Source organism: Haemaphysalis longicornis, unplaced genomic scaffold (assembly GCF_048455015.1).
Source record: "Haemaphysalis longicornis isolate Haplotype H1 unplaced genomic scaffold, Haemaphysalis longicornis Haplotype H1 scaffold_16, whole genome shotgun sequence".
Classification (NCBI taxonomy): domain Eukaryota; kingdom Metazoa; phylum Arthropoda; class Arachnida; order Ixodida; family Ixodidae; genus Haemaphysalis; species Haemaphysalis longicornis.
This window is the reverse complement of record NW_027526266.1, coordinates 17,494,113-17,513,044: the sequence shown is the minus strand read 5'-3', so window position 1 is coordinate 17,513,044 and position 18,932 is coordinate 17,494,113. Positions and strand designations below refer to the sequence as shown.

Below are 18,932 nucleotides of genomic sequence, written 5' to 3'. Positions count from 1 at the left end.
TATCAACCATAAGGACAGCGGTTCATAAGTGGTATTGTCACACCATCTATGAAGGCAGACAGGAAACAAGGCAACCATTTAGATGCTTTACCATTCTCGGTGGCCGTAGTCAACATACTAATGTTTGCATAAAGCACATTCTCTGAATAAGTCATAGGTAATGCCACGAAAGACACAATTAAGCGGGAAAATAGAAATTTCAGCCTAATGTCGTAGTGAAGAAAGCATTGTTTGTTGCCGGGCAAGCATTGAGGGCATCATGAAACTCCAGATCTTTCAGATAAAACAAACGTGCTTTATTTTCATGGCCTCTTTAAAACGAGTGGAGAGTCACTAAACTAACAGGTTTTACTTTTATCATACTAGGAAGAAGTCCTAAGGGTCTCATCTGCAGCACTTGGTGTGGACACCGGAGCTTCTGAAGAGACGGGAGGTGACCAAGTAAGTATTATGAAGAGCTGGCTGGATGTTTTTTGCCATGGGCAGAATTTTTGTGTGCAGTTTATGTGACTTGCCTTATTCTTCTTTTAGGACCAAGATTCTGATGAAGGTGCAGAAAATGCTCCGTTTCCCGAAAAAGCACTGCAGGTGTCAGCTGTGCTCATGTCCTATGTGATGCGTCACAGAATTAGCGACGAGGGCACCACAGACTTGCTCAACATGCTGAATGCGATTGACCCAGGCATAGCACCACGATCAAAGTACCTGCTGAAGAAGGCTTTGGGTGCTGATGTGCGAGAACCCGAAAAGCATTTTTACTGCTTGTATTGTAAGGGGTACCTGGGGCAAGAAACTTGCACGAAGCAGGTTTTCTGTGAAAACTGCAATCGGGATGTAGATCGTGCCTTCTGTTCGTTTTTTTTTAGTGATGCCTCTCAAAGAGCAGTTACAAAGGATTCTTGCTCAGAAAAACCTGAAGTGGCTTCCACAAAGAGCTCGAGGAGACACAATCCAGGATGTGTTTGATGACATTGAGCATGCGAGATTGTGTGCAGATTTTTCAGATGACGACATATCTCTCATTTGGAACACAGATGGGATAAGAGTGTTTGAAAAATCGACATTTGAGATTTGGCCGGTTCAGTGTCAGATAGCTCAACTGGAACCTGCTGCACGTAAGCAGAACATGCTGATGCCTGCCCTGTGGTTTGGTTTTTCCAAACCAAACATGACTGCACTCCTAACGCCTTTCACAGAAGAACTTCAGCAGCTTTCCACTGGTTTCTCCTGTATGAAAGATGGAAAGGAGGTTAATGTGAGAGTTTTTGCTGCCGCATGTTCAGTGGATGCAGCAGCTCGTTCTGCAGTCCGAAACTGTAAAAAGTTTAATGCTTTTCAGGGCTGTAGTTGGTGTTACCATCGGGGGGGAAAGTCGTACGAGTTCTTGGACACTGCCCCAGAGCGTCGAACGGCTCGCAAACATGTAGCAGATGCCATTAAGGGCACACTTACTGCACCTTGTAAAGGAGTGACTGGTCCCTGCCTTGCCATGACCCTTCCCCGTTTTGACGTGGTTGATGGGTTTATCCCCGACTACCAGCATTGTGCCTGCCTGGGAGTGATGCGGCAACTGCTCAAGCTGTGGCTTAAGAGTAAATACCATAAGTGTGACTGGTATATTGGCACACGTACGGAAGAGCTTAATAGCTTGCTGCTGGCAATAACTCCTCCAACGGAAATTACCCGCACCCCAAGAAAGTTTGAGGACATGTTGTATTGGAAGGCGTCGGAGATGCGGGCCCTGTTGCTGTTTTATGGCTATGTTGTTTTGAAGCCAGTCTTGCCGCTCGTGTACTTCAAACATTTTACTCTTTTCTCTTATGGTGTGTACCTGCTCCTGAAAGCAGAGATCACCCAGCAGGACATACGAGAAGCACGGGCCCTATTGGAGAAGTTTGTGGTGCAAATGGGCGTACTGTACACAGCCAGAAATGTGTCATATAATGTACACCAGCTGCTCCACCTGGCAGACTCGGTGGAAACCTGGGGCCCGTTGTGGGCTACCTCATGCTTTCCCTTTGAGGGACGAAATGCAGTTGTGCTGGGCTATTTTTCGGGAACGCAGCACGTTGGAGAGCAGATTGCTCGCACTTTCGTTTGGTGGCAGCACCTGTGTCTCTGGGCCGACAAAATCAAGGAGGAAGAAGAAAGGTCCTTCTTTGAGAGGATGGTTGGCCGGCAAACGATTGGCAGGACTGGTGTTGTGCTCCCTGGGGACGTAGTTGGTTACCAGCGTCAGAGTTGTTCTAGCCCAGATATTAGGCTTGAAGTTGCTCTGGAGAACCACCTGGGGCTCCTACCAACACAGATAACATACTACAGTAGATTCCAGTGCAATGGCATTTTGTGGCACTCTGAAACATACAACATGCCCAAGAGGGTCAATTGTGTTGCTGAGCTCGAGGATGGCACAGTTGGAGTTATACAAGCTCTGGCTTCCTTTCGGAGCACACCACAGCTCTTGGTGCTAGTAGAGAAGCTGGAGCTGGTGCGCACGGTTCCATTCAGAGACCTGCAACTGGGAATTTCTTTTCTAGCTGTGCGAGAAAGGAGGCGAACAGCCGTCATAGTGGCATGTAGTCCCAGTGCCTTGAAGAAAAAATGTGTTGCCATGGAGTGTACTCCTGAAAGTTTTCTAATTGTTGCCCTGCCCAATCAAGTTGAGCGGGATTAGGATTGGGTAGTTGTAATTGGGGAGTTTAACGGGCCGAAGTTACACCCGGGCTACAAGGCACGCATAGTGGAGGGCTTCGGATTAAGTTTGACCACCTGGGGATCGTGAACGAGCGCTGAAATATCAACACACAGGCATCTTTGCTTTTCGCTTCCATCAGGAAGGGGCCACCACTGCTGGAAATTGAACCCGCATTCTTGGGCTCAGCAGCACAACACGTTAGCCACTGAGCCATTGCAGCAGGTGGCGGGACTAACCCTTTCCGGTCCAAAACTTTTACCCACTTTCCCGCCGCTCCGGTCTGAAACTGTTTTGCAAGTTTCCGGCGCCACAAAGAAAAACACAAACTGCGCAAGAAAAACTCAGGAGATTTATTTTTCCCTTGCATTCTGTGCTTGCAACTTCTTTACCTATATTTGGGCAGTGTGTGAAACTGATCGAAGCATTCTCCTGGGTGGGTGCAGGCCAGGGGTTTTACTGCAGCTTTTGCAGAAAAAGTTTCCCTCCTGCCTCCTTTTGTTTTGCTATCACTACAAACAGCACAGTCCCTGCTACTTCCGCCTGAACTCATTATGTGTTAAGTTTAAAAGTGTTTAGGTTTAGTTAAGTTAAGTTTAAGTTTAAGTGTGTTAAACACTAGCTGCTTGCCTGGTACAGCTGGTTAACCACTTGTAGAAAGTGCATGGGCACATTTTCTCACCTCTCTTCACCTTATAAGCATATGTACAGAGTGCATGGGCATATTTATTTCTTTTTTGTTACATATTTTTTCACTTTGGCTTAAGTCATGTACCTATGAGTAAGATGTCCTATGATCTGGGTTGATAGGTACCATCTCTCAATTATCTTTGCCAGTGTGATTCAAGCAATACTGCTGTTGTGGTGTCAAAAAGTTTAAGTTGTTTTTGATAAAGTAAGTTTTCTGTTTTCATTTTCTTTTTCATTTCAGGTTTCCTAATACCTTGCACTGCCTAAAATTGTTATTGTCAGTTTGTCATGTTAAGGTGCCCGTTTGGCAGTCTCTGTTGACTATTAACAGTGAAAAAGCACTGTGAACATATTGATCATCATTTATGTTTTCTTTCTCTTCGACCCCCAAAATCTGTTTTGTGGCATCACTCCGAATGTAAGTCTTGGTGATCACGTCTCAGACGGGGTTCAGTTCTTTTCTGGGGCACTTTTGCTCTTTATCTAAACCAAGCCTTATTCTGCTCCTCGATCCTGTGGTCAGTCATAATAATCTTGCCATATGTGTCTACATCTAGCACAATGCTACAATTTTCTTGCTCTAGATATATTGCACTTGAGCCATTTGGTCTCTTCAACATCTTATTTATTCCTTTGCAGATGTAGTTACACTCCTGAACTTGGGTACATGAACATAGCTATTGTGCATGCTCTGCCTTTGTGGTTGTAAATTGTCAACTTTCCCATTGCATATATTCACAATTATTTTCATCCTTCCAATCCATATTGCGCATTAGGAGAAAACAGTTTCATCATCATCATGCCTGGATGTTGGAGTTTCTAATTGTGCTAGTTTTAAAATAACTTTTTTTAGATCAGCTACAACTACTGCTGTCCTATCATTGATGCACTGATATGTCTCCCGTTGCTGTCTCTTGAAAAATCATACACCAAGATCTTTCAAAGAGACATGGTGAGGTCAAGATATATACGCAGTGTTTAATGCCTATGTTCCTTTTTGACACTTCTTATCTGTCTGGTGTATGGATTTTTTAGTTTCTGTATGAATATTCGCAAACTAGAACCTTCTGTATATATTTGAAATAGCATTGCCCTGGACAACAATTTATGTTTGCCTTTTTTGTTTTTGTTGCGCAGTGTGATGTCGGAATTGTGTCTATGACACCTTGTATATTGTGTAGCAGTTGTAGTGCTGCACCAGAGTAGTCAAAACGTAGTAAAACAGTGAACATATGTGTTGGAATATTGTATTGTATAAACATCTAATTTTTATAACTTGTGATGCTTTTGGTTATTGCCAAAAATGACTGACATTTTGCCTGTGTCGGTTGTATTTCAGTTTCACTTATTTCCTGGCTTCTTTTAATAAAATTGGCAAAGGATGCCGTGATCCCTGCTATTTGCTCATTATGCTTTGAATGGACGAGGTCAGTATCATGTTGTTTGATGTTAAAGTATTACATGCCCATCATGTGGAATTATGGTGTTCGGTAGTGGTGTTAACCAAAATATGGGGATGTAAATGGCTGACATAAAGAAAATAGGTGGACTTAAGTCTGCAATTCAAACACGTGTCCTATGAAATGACTTCGACTCTCATCCTTTGCGTGATACCCAATCCTTAGTTTTAACGGGCGAAAGGTTGCATGCGTTGGGGCCTGCAAGTGCAGAAGTAGCGACATTTTGCCGACAGTATCTGTAGGGCTTAGGGATGCAGCCAAGCAGGGGCATGGTTTAAACTCCCCCTCCCCCAACCAAAACTTTTTTCCAGGTAGCCCGTAAGTGCTCACATTCTTTTCTACAAAATACCCCCCCCCCTTCCCCCCTTGCCCTTTTGAAGAAATTTTTGGCTACAGCCACAGTATGGCTTACAAGTGCAAGGAAGAAAAAAAACTGCAAAGGGGTAAGATCATAAGTATGGTAAGGAGACTAATCAGTCGCATCACTGGACGCCAACAGGGTGGACATGGTAATTATAGAAGCAGCAAAGCACATTTATTCTACAGTTGCAAATTGTAGGGCAAACGAGTGAACACATGGTCAAGCCGTCAGTTACAATAACGGAATAAAATGAACCCACGAATAGGATAACGGCGATGGTAATGTGAGGACACAATTGCATTGCTAGACTCAATTATGTAGTGCTGTGTGCTGCAACGAACCTCGAAGTGTCTACTCTGACAGCAGCCCATGTGGTTGCCCGGAGAAGTACGCTTCAGAAGAATATGCAAGGAAACAGAAAAGTGCCGTACATCAATCGGAAAGGTAGCTGCTCGCTGCTGCTAGAGAGAGAGAAACAACATCTTTATTTCCGGCAAGTTGTGACGCGGCCTAAACGTCACGTTGGCGGGCCGCTCGGCTTCAGCTGCCTACTCGCACCGCCCCTTCGCAGGGCTGCGCTTTCGGCCTCTGTCGCTCGAGGGCCACCAACGTCTGCTGGACGAACTCGCGCTGGGCGTCGTAGTCAACCTTTGCCACCGCCTTTTCCAGGCTCGGTGGCAACGCGTCCGTAGTCCATTCGCTCACTTTGCAGTTCCACAGTATGTGCGCCATGGTCGCCCGGCCCTTGCCGCACATCGCGCACACATCACTCGCGTACACCTCAGGGCACACGTGTTTTGCAACCACCGGTGTCCATACTGCTCGGGTCTGTAGTTGACGTAGCGTCGTCGCCTCCTGCCTCGTGAGTTTTTGGTGGGGCGGCGGGTACACTCGCCTGCCCTCCTGGTACCACTCCAACACCTCCCGGTAGGAGGTGATCGGCAGCACCTCGTCGCGGTCTTCGTCTTCCGCATGTCGGGGGCTCGGGCACGCGTCGCGACTTGTGAGCGCACGCGCCGCCCGGTCCGCTCCCTCATTGCGGTTCTCTCCGGTGCTCACCGGCCCCATGTGGGCCGGGAATTACTTCACGGTGGCCGGCATCGTTCTGTGTCTTAGCGCCCCGCACACCCTGGCTGCTGCTAAAATCACCCCAAGCTGGTACCACTGCAACTCTTACACAAAGCCTACCTGCACGACGTTTATTTTCGTGGTAATGAAGACGCAACAAATGATGACATGATCGTAACAGACCTACCAAGCGATATCAGGGGTCCCATAGCTTGAAATCAAATGTCATTCTCTTGCGTTTCCACAGGCAAGGAGCCCTAAGTGTCTGAATTCTTTTTAAAAACGTTTAATAAATGTAAACTGATTACTATTTTGGATTCTTATGCAGGACTAATAAACTGAACTTTAAAAAAAATTGGTGTGCTTGGTGATTCAATAACTAAAATATTTCAACCAAAATATTTCTGCATGAATTTGCTTTTCAGTGATCATGAAAGCAGAAGAGCCTAAGACAAAAAACATTTGGGCTACTAACAGCATATAGTATGCTGTTGGACATTCAACGAAATGCTGTACTGTACACATTTCAAGGAGTCGTATATTTCTGGTGGTAGGGTTTCTGCAAAGTTTGCAGAAATCCGTGCTTTGCGCCTTGCTTTATGTTGCGTTGGTGTTGCCATGCTTGAGCCATTTAAATTCTCAGAATTATGACCCCTGTGTAAAATACCCCCCCCCCCCCCCTTATATCCTGTTCCGCACTGTTCATGCTGGTTTGTTTTACTTACGAGAGGCAACAAAAGCAGTTACAGAGGTACTTGAGAAAAGGCATGTGGCTCGAAACATTTACATCGACAGCTGAAATAGGCATATGAATTATAAATGGTACAACTTTCCATGATGTGAATTCATGATGTGAATGTTAGTGTTAGTGCAATTAGTGCCGAAAATAACGACTGCTGATTGGCCTTCACAAAGCTGCGAGGCTTGATTCAAAAGAAGTTTGTTCACTCTCCAGCAGAAATTATTTATGATGCATTTTAGTGCATTTAAAATATATTTAAGACACACTTTTTCGAAAACACTTTTAATATATTGGTAATGTATTTGTAGTACAATAAGTTGATGCTGGTGAAATTCATTTAAAATGCATTTTATTTTACATTAGCAATACTGACCATGTACTTGAAGTATATTTCAAGTATACTTAAAACGAACTTCTCACGGGCATATTGTTATTACATTGATAGTGCATTTCCAGCATGTTAATTATGTATTCCCAAAATGTACTTGAAATGCATTTTAATTGTGCTCAGCTTGCATTCAATCATAACATTGCGTTTAAAATGTATTTGGAATTCATTTGTAATGACTGTATTTCTTGCATACTTTTAAAAGTGTATTTTTAATGTGGGGTGAAAATTTCGTAAATATATATTTTAATGTATTTTAAGTGTATTCAAAAATACGAAATGCATTTTGAATATATGTGAAATGCATTGGGGCATATTTAAAGCATATTACTTTTCGCTAAGGGTAGATAGTTTTTTTTGTACTCTGCTACTTTTTTCTTATATTGCTTTAGCTGACCGATTTCATTTTCCATGGCAGTAATTTTTTCCTCGATTATGGATACTACACCCTCAATTTGTCTCAGATTAGCTGTAATTTGTTTAAGCATTTTGGTTGTTTTCGTTTGTTCTTTGAGGATTTTCTTCAACATGGCGTTGGTTGACGTGGATTCCGACTCTGAGTCAGAAGTTGGCCCTGGGTTCTGTTCTACGTCCCCAGATGTTAGTAATAACAGCCTAATAACATGGCAACAATCAACCATTGTGGCAAGAAGACCTGTCGGCTCGGCAGCGCCGTAATGGTTACATCATCGTCTCGAATTGAGGATATTGAATTTTTCTCACTAACCTGCGTTACAAAAAAGAACCGCATGAGCGTGTGTCCCAGGTCGGTGCCACCAAGCCCACTAAAGTGCCTGGCTGGTTGCTTCCAAGTTTTATCCTGGTGCAGTGGTAGTTCGTTGACGTCATCCTCGCCGGAAGATGGTATTGAAGATGCACGTGTGGTTGCCTATCTTGCTTCATCGATGAATTCCCACGTAAGGGTGACTGGGCAGCAGCGAATGCTGATCCGATGTCTTCTGACGGAGCATGCGTGGTTGTTCCGGTAACGAAGGCTACCGGCCACAAAGCGATCTGCGTTACAAAAAAGAACCGCATGAGCGTGTGTCCCAGGTCTGTGCCACCAAGCCCACCTTTTCCGCTTGCTATCTGAAAAAACCAACCCAACGAGCGTTCCCAACTAAATGAACACGGGGGCTGCCGGTTCATTACCTATATACGGAGCGAAGCCCCTTATGGGCTCCGGCCGTCGGCGTCTCATGTCATAGTCATAGGAATCGTCGTCTGGTGTAGTCACGGTACTAAAACACGGGTACACTCGTTTACGCCTCACGCTGGGACGCTTCGTAACGCGTACTAAACACTGGCACACTCGTTTTCGAACGCCTCGCGCTAGAACACCTCGTCCTTCAAAGACCCGAGACTTTTACAACAAAGCTGCATGCCTCTACCCCAACACGGTTTCATCTCCATTGGCAAAAACGCCAAGGAGCCAAGAATGCACTTATACCCTACATGCTTCGCCCCTCCCCCGGTAGGTTTCGCATTAGTGGAGATGGCCTTGTATTTGTTTTTACTCAAATGTACCTGCAGTTTTCTTTGCGCTAAACAACGGGGAGATGCATGACAAGCGCCAGCGGTTCAGGAGTTTCGAATGGTTATGACTACAATGGCCGCTTTGTTTTCGAAGAAACTGTGTGATGCTGTTACGAGACGCCGTCGGGCTCTACTTGGGTCCGTTATCTCGCTGCGCCAACTGATTCCGGCAGTCACTTGGCACCAAGCGTTACAGAACGAGCTACGACGACAAGGCGAGCACCTAAAGTGCTCAGCACTTAGAGGGGTACCTTTCTCTACATCAGTTGCATCGTCTTCATTGGCGTCAGCTGACTGTACAAGCTGTGGGTCACGATGGTAATGATTACCTAGAATGATGGTGCCGCCAGGTGCTCGCGAGTTGTTTGCTTGACCGGACGTGCCACCGAAAACAAGCGAGTCGTTGTTTGCTTGCCTGGATTATTAGGTCAGTGAACCTCTAATATGCACCAAAACCATGAGGAGGAGAGCACACCACGGCAACATAAGAAAAAGCAGTGGCATAAGCACAGGAAATGTGTTCTAGCAGACGCAAGTATAAACCAGCATCCTATGAGAGACGTCACTGGTAGAGCACGTTGTTGGGCTAGTTGGTGTTCCATGATAACAATAAAACTGCGCAAAAGGACGGGACGGAAGAAGAGGACAACAAACCAGGCGCAGACTCACAACTAAATTTATTCAGAAACAGCCTACGCACCTATATACCCTTCCGTGCACATGGGCACAGTCGCATGCGTTTAATCACAAGGACGCTTTTAAAAATTCATACTCACTACAATACAAAGATAGTGACGCTTCGCTAACGCAGTTATCACCATTTTTTCGTATATGAAAGGCCAGGAGGCGCCTGGCTTCCTGATGACGTCGCCAATGTGCTTCAAAAAGGCCCCAAGTTTAGCCTTGAACCGAAGATTCCAGCACATGAGTTGTTGACACTGAACAGGCGCATTGCGGACAAGGTCGAGGATGAAGGTCGCGAACGGTGCCTGCTGGAGGGTGTGGACAGTTTGAGGAGGGCAGTGAGCAAGGAGTCTACAGCGCCTGCGGGGTCTACTCAAGGCGTCGTGAAGTACTTCCAGAACAACGACCTTGTGTTGCTGCAAGCTGACAAGGACGGAGGGTTCGTTGTCCTTCCTTCTGGAGCGTACTGTGAAAAGGCCCTTCAAGCTGTGAAAAAGAACTTCTCACCTAGGAAGGCGGTGCCCTCGAAGGTAAAAGCAAGTGCTGTGGCCTTATGCAAGGAACTGTCTCTTGATAAGCTTGCAAATTCGATTAATGGATGTAAAAGCGGTAGCCTTAATATTTTTTTCACTGGTAAGACCCATAAGGATGAATTTCCTTTTAGGTCCATTGTTAGCGAGAGAGGCACGTGGCAGTGCCACGTGAGCCGGTTTCTGCAGAGACAGCTCAGTGCACTTAAGTTGCAGGATCCTTTCGCGACCAGAAATTCACTGGAGGTTGTCTCGTTTTTGAAAGAAGGCCCGCCTGTCGGCTCTGCGTTTTCGGTGGATGTGACCGATCTGTTTTATTCTATACCGCACAAAGAATTGTTCCTTGCTGTAAGAGAATGCATTGATGAGGGTAACGCTGTTTCTTTCCAGAATGCCTGGGGCTTGACTGTAGACAATTTTATGACTTTGCTTGAATTTTATCTGCAGTCTACATTTGTATCTTTTAAGGACGAGTTGTTCGTGCAGCGAAGGGGTGTGTGTATAGGATCATGCGTGGCGCCTGTTCTCTGTGAAATTTTCTTGGCCAGTATTGATCGAAATCTAGAGCGTGACCTTGATGAAGAAATAGTACTTAAAGTTTTTAGATATGTCGATGATTTCCTGGTTTTTGTAAAGGCATCATCACCGGTATTAACTAACCTGGACGCTACTAACAAGATTTTACGCGAGTTTAAACGATTGGGGAAAGGTCTATCTTTCACCCATGAGCTGCCTCACAATGACTGCCTGCAGTTTTTAGATATTAACATGACGCTTTTATCAGACCACGTTTGTTGGTTGTACCAGCCAAGAGTGCGGAAAGGCCTGCTTCCGTATGGTTCCGCGCACTCCAAGACGGTTAAAAGGGCCATTGCGTGTTCTTGTCTACAAGGTGCTCTGACGAAGTCATGCCATCACAGGGTGCAAGAGAGCTTCGTCGCTCAGGTTGCCAGGCTGCAGACGACTGGTTTTCCTGTGGTCGTTTTGACAGCGGTAGCCGAGTCGTTGCTACAGAAGGTGAAGGGCAGGGCCGCATACACGACGGACACCCCTAAGCGCAAGAACCCGGTGGTTGTACCCTATGTTCACAGGGTGGCACACAACCTCAAAAATGTAGCCAACAGGCACAGAGTGCCGGTAGTCTTCTCTGCGCCCCGGAAGTTGGCTAGTTTGTGCCCCAAGATCCTGAGAGGACCGGACAACAAAAAAGACTGCCTGAAGGGACATACCACACCGTATGTGGGTTGCGCAACTGGGGTTGTATACATGATTCCGCTTGTATGCATGTGGGAAGGTTTACATTGGCCAAACTGGCCGATGTTTAAACGACCGGCTAAGAGGGCACCAGTTGTCAATAAAGAATGGAACTGGCTCGCACCTTCCGCACCACTGCAAGAACTGTGAAAACAAGTCCTGCAAGCCGCAACTGGAAAAAACCACAGTGCTGGGCCGGAGCAAGGAAAAGGTGGCAAGGGAACTAATAGAGGCCTTTCATATACGAAAAAGTGGTGATAACTGCGTTAGCGAAGCCTCACTATCTTTGTATTGTAGTGAGTATGAATTTTTAAAAGCGTCCTTGTGATTAAACGCATGCGACTGTGCGCATGTGCACGGAAGGGTATATAGGTGCGTAGGCTGTTTCTGAATAAATTTAGTTGTGAGTCTGCGCCTGGTTTGTTGTCCTCTTCTTCCGTCCCGTCCTTTTGCGCAGTTTTATTGTTGTCACTGGTAGGTGGCACCAAGGGGTCTTCGAAACCAACGCCGTGTGGTCAAATAGTTTTTGAAGGTGCACTCCGGGTCAACATTGTTTTGTAATGGCCACCGTCCGAGCACAGGTGGGGCTAACTTTGTGAGCAGGCCCGCCGTAATCTTTATTGTTTACTATGCTAATAATACAAGGTGCAGCGGGGGCGTCAGGTAGAGCACCCACCTCGAGTGCGAAAGGACCGTGGTTCGATACCCGGTGCCGAGCAATTCCTACCCTTTGAAAAAGAATCCGTGGGTTGATGGAATTGCAGGAGGAGGCCGGGGGTGCGGCCTGATCCTGGTGACCATTGCCGGTGACGCACTCCCTCAACCGAACGGGAGGCCCTGGCGTAGTAACGGCCATAACCTCCTACGACTGCGAGATCTATGGGAGAGGGTTTTGCCCTGCAGGGGGCGTATACAGGCTGATGAAGATGACGGTAATGCTAATAACCACTGATTAACAAAACAAATATTCGCATGCGCCGGCACAATTAAGATCATGCCTCCAGCGTGCTTCAAATAAACGGAATGGCGCTGTAGTTGGCGTGGCGACGTGCTTATGTAGCCGCTCGCTTTTCTGGAACGAAGTGTTGTTTTTTGAAAGCATTCACAAAACCCTTTCTTTGAGAACCTTTTGAATAAAATCCTTGTATTAAGCGTAGCTTTCTATGCCTTGCTGATGCCGTATATCGCGTCAAAAACTCACTTCAGAAAAGCCACCTTCCTCTGAAAGTAATGATGACTGGGGCGAAGTGAAAGGAAAAAACTTGCACATGACATCTACGTTTAGGTCTCAAGACGTACGACGCGATAGCGTTATCTAAACTCCCAGGAGCGTTTTGGAACGGAGTTGCTGCATTTACGATCTGCACTTCACTAGCGATGAAGGTCAGCGGAAAGAGAAAGACTAGCAGCAAGGGTGTTTAAATGCCTCATGGCCCGCGAGAGACAGAGGCCCGCTCCTCTGTGCTTCTGTAACTGTAAATGCGAGGGTGAAAGTTGCGGCGGAGGGGTGCTGGTCAGTTTGTGCGAGAAGGAGGCAGTCGCAGTGTTTCGAAGGGTTAATTCTCTAACGTATATGCTGACAGAACGTTTTTACTTTTTTGCAGAAAGACCCGCCGCGGTGGCTTAAGGACGCGTGTTCGATTTCCGGTCACAGCGGCTGCTTTTCTGATGGAGGCGAAGAGCAAAAACACCCGTGTGTGCGAGATTTCGGCGTACGTTAAAGATCCTCAGGTGGTCAAAATTAACCCGGAGCCCTCCACTACGGCGCGCCTCATTACCTGTGTAGTTTCCACGCGTTAAACCCCATCACAAATCAAGTTTTTTTGTGGAGAGAGAGAGAAAGAGAAACGTTTTTTTATTAGGAAGAAATAGTTGGCGTTTGGGAGGACAGGGTGAACAGATGCTAGAGAGCTCAACGTTGGATCTTGAAGTCTAGGACCTAAAATGTAGTAGATCACTCCATTGCCCCCACAATTAGTTCGCGCTAATCTTGAGGTAACTAGCTGCCTCCCATCAAAGCTGCCTCCTATGTGTCGATAGAAGTTGAATATGTAATACTTGAGCTGAATTGTTCTCTTACCATACCTTTGCACATTGCTTGGTTGGATGAAAGAAGGTAATTATTTCCCGAATTTATCATAGTTTTAGGTAATGTCTGGCGTTTCCACTGAACAACTTCGCCGCATAGATTTGTAGGTACTTGTGTTTGTTTATCCTCCACTGAGTTTGAGGTTCTTCGCATTGAGACCAACATATGGCACGTAGAAGAATCGTGTTCCTAGGCGTAAAATGTAAAGAAGTTGTTATTAAACCTTTTTTAGGGGAGGTGAGCGCGGTAGTCGGGGACGCAAGGGCACGACATGTGAATTTGCGTGCCCTATTGTCTCTTCCTTGCTCTATTTCAAGCCCTTGCGTCGAAGATAATGATGAAGACAAAGTCCAGCTAACGTTGTTAGCTTTCTTCATTATAGATGGGAGTATCTTAGCGAACCGTTTACGTATTCTTCCTGCAGCTAATAGTTAAACACCCTTTAAGAGTCTGTAACGGTGTTTACCCTTCTATTTGACACTTCCGCTACACAGATTTCCAAGAGGATGGCTTCAACTTCCGCTTCTTCGTTCCGTTATGTAGGACGGTCATGCAGTCACGAAGATTGCCTGAGTAATCAACTCCAATTTTTCCTCTCCCATTCGTGAATCCCGGAGTCGGTGTAACACAGACAGTGCGTAAAACGAATCTCACTGTGCAGGTGCGGTGCGGCACCAGATCAAAATGCGTGTCTTTTTCTTTATTCTCCGCTGTAGTAGCATTGTCCTCCTTTCACAGTTCAAAGAGAGAGAGAGAGAATAGTCTTCAATGCTACTGGTGAGGTTAGCCTGGCCAAGGCGCCTAGCTTCTACACCAGATGCATGAAAAAATGAAATCGATGAAGAGATGATGATAATGACTGATGAAGATGATGCACTCATTAATAGAGTCCTGTTTAAAGAGTCTGATCAAGTCCTGTGCTTCACAGGAAAGACAAAAGAGCTTTTGTCGCTCGAGATGCTCGTTTAGAGTTCGACCAAGGGCCTAGCACGTCACTTAGAGTTAGTCCTTTAGAAAGCAGAAGACACAAGGACAATAAAAGGGACGTTCCAGCTGCTCTATACCGCGTACACACACATACCTAATACGCGGTTTAAGTAGTCGCGCACGTCACAAAGAGTGCAGAAGGGGGAAGCGGCCTGATTCATCTTGAATTGCATATTCAGGCGATCCCTCGCATCTTGCTGTCTCTGTTGTAGCTTCCGGAGGGTAGCGATGACGTATTTCCGAGCACGCTTGATGAGCACGTATGATAGCGGACGGCTAGCAGCCACGGGGAAATCGAAAAGTGAGCTTAATAACTCTATAGCGTAAAACGTATTCCCTTGGTCGGAATAGAACCTGGGTCTCTGGCGTTATGGAGCTCGCTTATGTCCGATCGCGCCATTCGGGCAGGGCCGAAGCAATTCGTTGTTAGAGAGGGTTGCATGGGTGGGCAAAACTACACAGAACAATTATGCCTCCGCCCTCCCCCCCGGACCCCTCCGTCTAACGACGGCGAAGGTTGAACGCGTAGTTTTCGTCTTGCGAAATCAAATGGCGAAGGGTCACAGCCAAAGCCGTTGCGATCAAAAGGCCAAACCTCGTGCGAGTCAAAGTGAACGCTCAACGAGCCAAAGTCCGAACCACCTGCGAGTCAACGTGCAAACTCAGACGATATCCGAAGAATCCCCCACGAGAAAGCTACGCGTTCAACCATCGCCGTCGTTAGGTGGAGGGGTGCTTGATATCTACAGTCAAATGAGGTTATAGGACACCTCGGTGGTTTGGGGTAGCCGACAACCTTCATATTGACGCGGCCCATTTCCTTCCTCCGAGCGAAAAAAAAAACATTTCATGGACAGCTCAAAGTCCAAAAAACCACGACGGAGGGGAGACAAGGGAGAAATTGGAAGCGTTAGAGGAAGAAAGACGCACAGGGGAAGGAAAGCATAGGAGTCGAAGGTCAGGCAGTGCTAAAAATGGAGGGAAAGTGAGGGAATGATACTGAGGAAATGAACACGCCTATCCAAACGGTTCGACCACGGAGGACAGCAGCCGGTCCCATCGGGCCCTGAGACGCTACGTTGAAATCTCTCACCAGCGCAACGAGCATGTCATAGGTGAGCTTGTGAAGCCTGGAGGCGCGTGCATGCCCTTCCCCCCCCCCCTGCCCACCACACACACACACCCCATTCGCTCGTGCAAATCTTTCCTCCAGAGTGCAATTCTAAGTACGCATTCATGATCATAACTAACAAAAAAAGCAGAGACACTAACCGTCACCCCATCAACAACTCCATCGGCTCAGTGGCTAAAGCGTTGTGCAGCTGAGCACGAGGTCGCAGGTTCGATTCCCGGCCGCGGCGGCCGCTTTTCTGATGGAGGCGAAAAGCAAAAACGCCCGTGTGTACGAGATTTCGGCGTACGTTAAAGATCCCCAGGTGGTCAAAATTAATCCGGAGCCCTCCACGACGGCGCCCCTCATCGCCTGCCTGCGTCGGCGCGTTGAACCCTACGATCAAAACAAATCAAAATCTAATTTCCGAAAGAGACTCACTAACAATACACAGTCTTACTTATCACTAGTGTGGTAGTCTTACCCTACACCTCGAACTATACACTCACAAATCAAGCACATGGCTCGCCTGCACTATGTCACATCACTAGTCCGGCGTACAAGAAAGCCACCTCATTCGTATTACAGATGGTTCTACCATGTCCCGCATATTGTATAATCTACCATGCCATGCCTACTCGACTAACTAAACTAGTTATCGCTTGTCCGGTAGTCGTTCCCTACACCTTGAAGTACACCCTCGAAAATCGAGCAAATGAATCACGTGCACTTTGTCACCAATCGCCCGTATGGCTCACAAAAACAACACATCTTTTGTATTATAGATGCTTTTACCATGTCCCGCATACTTTATACGTTGCACTACCTCATACCACGTCCACCAAACAAACCAAAGTACAGGCAACTACCTGTTACATCTCCTGTATACCCCTTAGCGTGACCTTTAACGCACCATCCCCAATATTATCGAGACCAGCCCGTATAACAATATCGAAGAACGCATTCAGATACAGAAACAAGTCCAACTTCTGCGTCTTCAGACATCCCACCAGTGTCGCGCAATCTTGCAGATGATGACCTGCCCTACCGCATCGCTTCAAACCCCAAACCTCCGCTTCCTTGGACCAAGTTGTTTCTACAGCGCAAAGAACCCCTACCTAAAGTATGAGCCTCTCGGGCATGCCACTCTTCTTCTTCTTCTTCTTCTTCTTCTTACTACGCTGAAAAACCCTCACAAAGCCTGTTTCCTTCGAAGAAAAAGAGGGATCGGTGTTGTACTTTACAGATACCGGCTGTTTCTCCTCTCCCCAAACAGGAACCGCAGCTTTTTTATGCCACTCCTCGCTGATCTCCGCATGATCACTTTTCATCTGCTCACCAGACTAACCTCTCGTGTGTAGCAATCCATCGCTCGTGCCATAGAGAATGCCGCCCTCACAACCTCCACCAAACACCCCACTTATATAACCAAAGATTCGTAATCGGCCATTCGAAATTATTTATGCTATACCGTCAACCCGTTATCCAGTAACCTAGTGACTGACGCTCGCAAAACTAATCCTCTTCATCTGTTTGTGCTGGTACGGGTTGCTGGCCACACCAACATGTAGGCCAAGGGAAGATACCAAGGCGTTGGACTTGGCTAGTTGGCACATGTTTGAATGGAATAAAAACCAGCGGTAAACACAGAACACAGAAGAAAGCGACGGGACAAGCTGGCGCCAACAACTTAACGAACAAAGTACTTGAACCCCTAGGAAGAGTAAATGCGGAAATGCGTTTTCCCAAAATCTCTGCCCAGGTCTGTTTATGGTTTGTACACCCTGGTACCATTTTCCTTCTATTCGCCTACGCGATCCCGCAGTTCGTAAAATCACCCTATACTCTCCTGCCGCCTCAACCGCCACATTTACCCTTCTCCAGTCCCACGTCTCACTCGCGCCAGCACCGTCCTTCTCCGGAGGCTCATACCCACTCCCTCCCGTCTCACCCCATTTTACACGTATGGCTACAAGCAAGTTAGTACTCTATGTTGTGAAAGACAGTGCTGGTCCTTGTATGTCAGGTCCCTCGTATTTATCTTTTTGCTGTGCTTAATGGTGATCTAACATTTTACATTGCATACGTAAACACTGTGGTACCCCAATTTGCTCTTCTTTGGGAGCATACCCATCTATTCCTCATCGATACTGACATTGCCACCCCTGCCCGGAACAGGCCTTCAGGTAACCCAGGAGGCTCTTTGCCTTCATGTTTAGAAGATTTCTGATGATATTCAGGCCTTCTTGAAGAAATCGATGCCTCAGCCCCTATCGTTAAGCTTCCATCCGCCCATCCACCCTCCAACCGGTACCTAGGTCGCTGACATGGCAATTAATGTTTTCTCTCTCTCGCTTCCTCATGATGTTGATAGTGCTCCAATCTTAATTCGAGGAATTGGAAACTTAAAAGTGCTAGAATAGTCGTGGCGCGTGGCACCTGAAGTCGATGGACCGGGATTGAACAGGTGCCCACCAGCGACGAGGAGTCCTGATTGTAGGGGAGATAAGGCGTGTGCCAGTCCTCTTGCTGTAGTAATTCGCGCGGTAAGACGCAGAGTCGAAAAAAGAAAGAAGAGGCACAAACACGATGTAGCAGTACAGAAGCTAATAGCATCGCCAGGAATTCACGCTCAAGGAACGTAAGCAGACATATTTCCACGAGAACATTTTTCTTCGTGCTCATGAAAAGTCGACGGAAGCCAGGCACTACTCGGCTTTGCTGTGAAATAAGGGAATCCACTAGGTAAGTTACAGATAATAATTACAAAAAGAATTACAGGAGAAATATCGGAAAAATGATCACAGACGCGAAGTACTGCGAAACGACGTTTTACGTTCTACCGGTGTTACAAACCTCGATCAGTCGTACGAAACGGGTCGCAAACAGGCTTAAGTCTTGCGATCCGGTTCGCAAATATTTATGATGATTGGATTACTGGAGCAGCAACTGAACTGAATCTGCATGAGCTGCTCCAAGGCAATTCGGAAACTAACCCACATTTTTACCACGAGGCGATTGACGCCTAGCGTTTCGCTGCTTTCTCATGTGAACGAGAAAAAATTGCCCCGTATCTGCTCGCTTCGCTGCAAATGTCACCGAAAGAAGATAGCCTTCTGCCACGCCTACCGCCTTACTGCATTTCCTCTCTCTCGCTACCACCTCTCACGATGTTGCTCTCCACTCTCGATCCTCAAGTGACAAACGTAATGGAGGTTGGCTAAATTTAATACCATTTTCCCGCGTTCGCGCTGCTGGCGCTTCTTTTGTTGATACCTTTTGTTTGCAGTTGATCCTAGTGCTTGAGCCATGAGCCTAACGCTCGACTCTTGTGCCGCCC

The 18,932-nt window shown here is 46.6% G+C and overlaps 1 pseudogene; it reads left to right on the top strand.

The window, feature by feature from the left end:
• Positions 1-411: 411 nt before the first annotated feature.
• Positions 412-12,193, top strand: LOC144166042 (uncharacterized; annotated as a pseudogene).
• Positions 12,194-18,932: the final 6,739 nt, after the last annotated feature.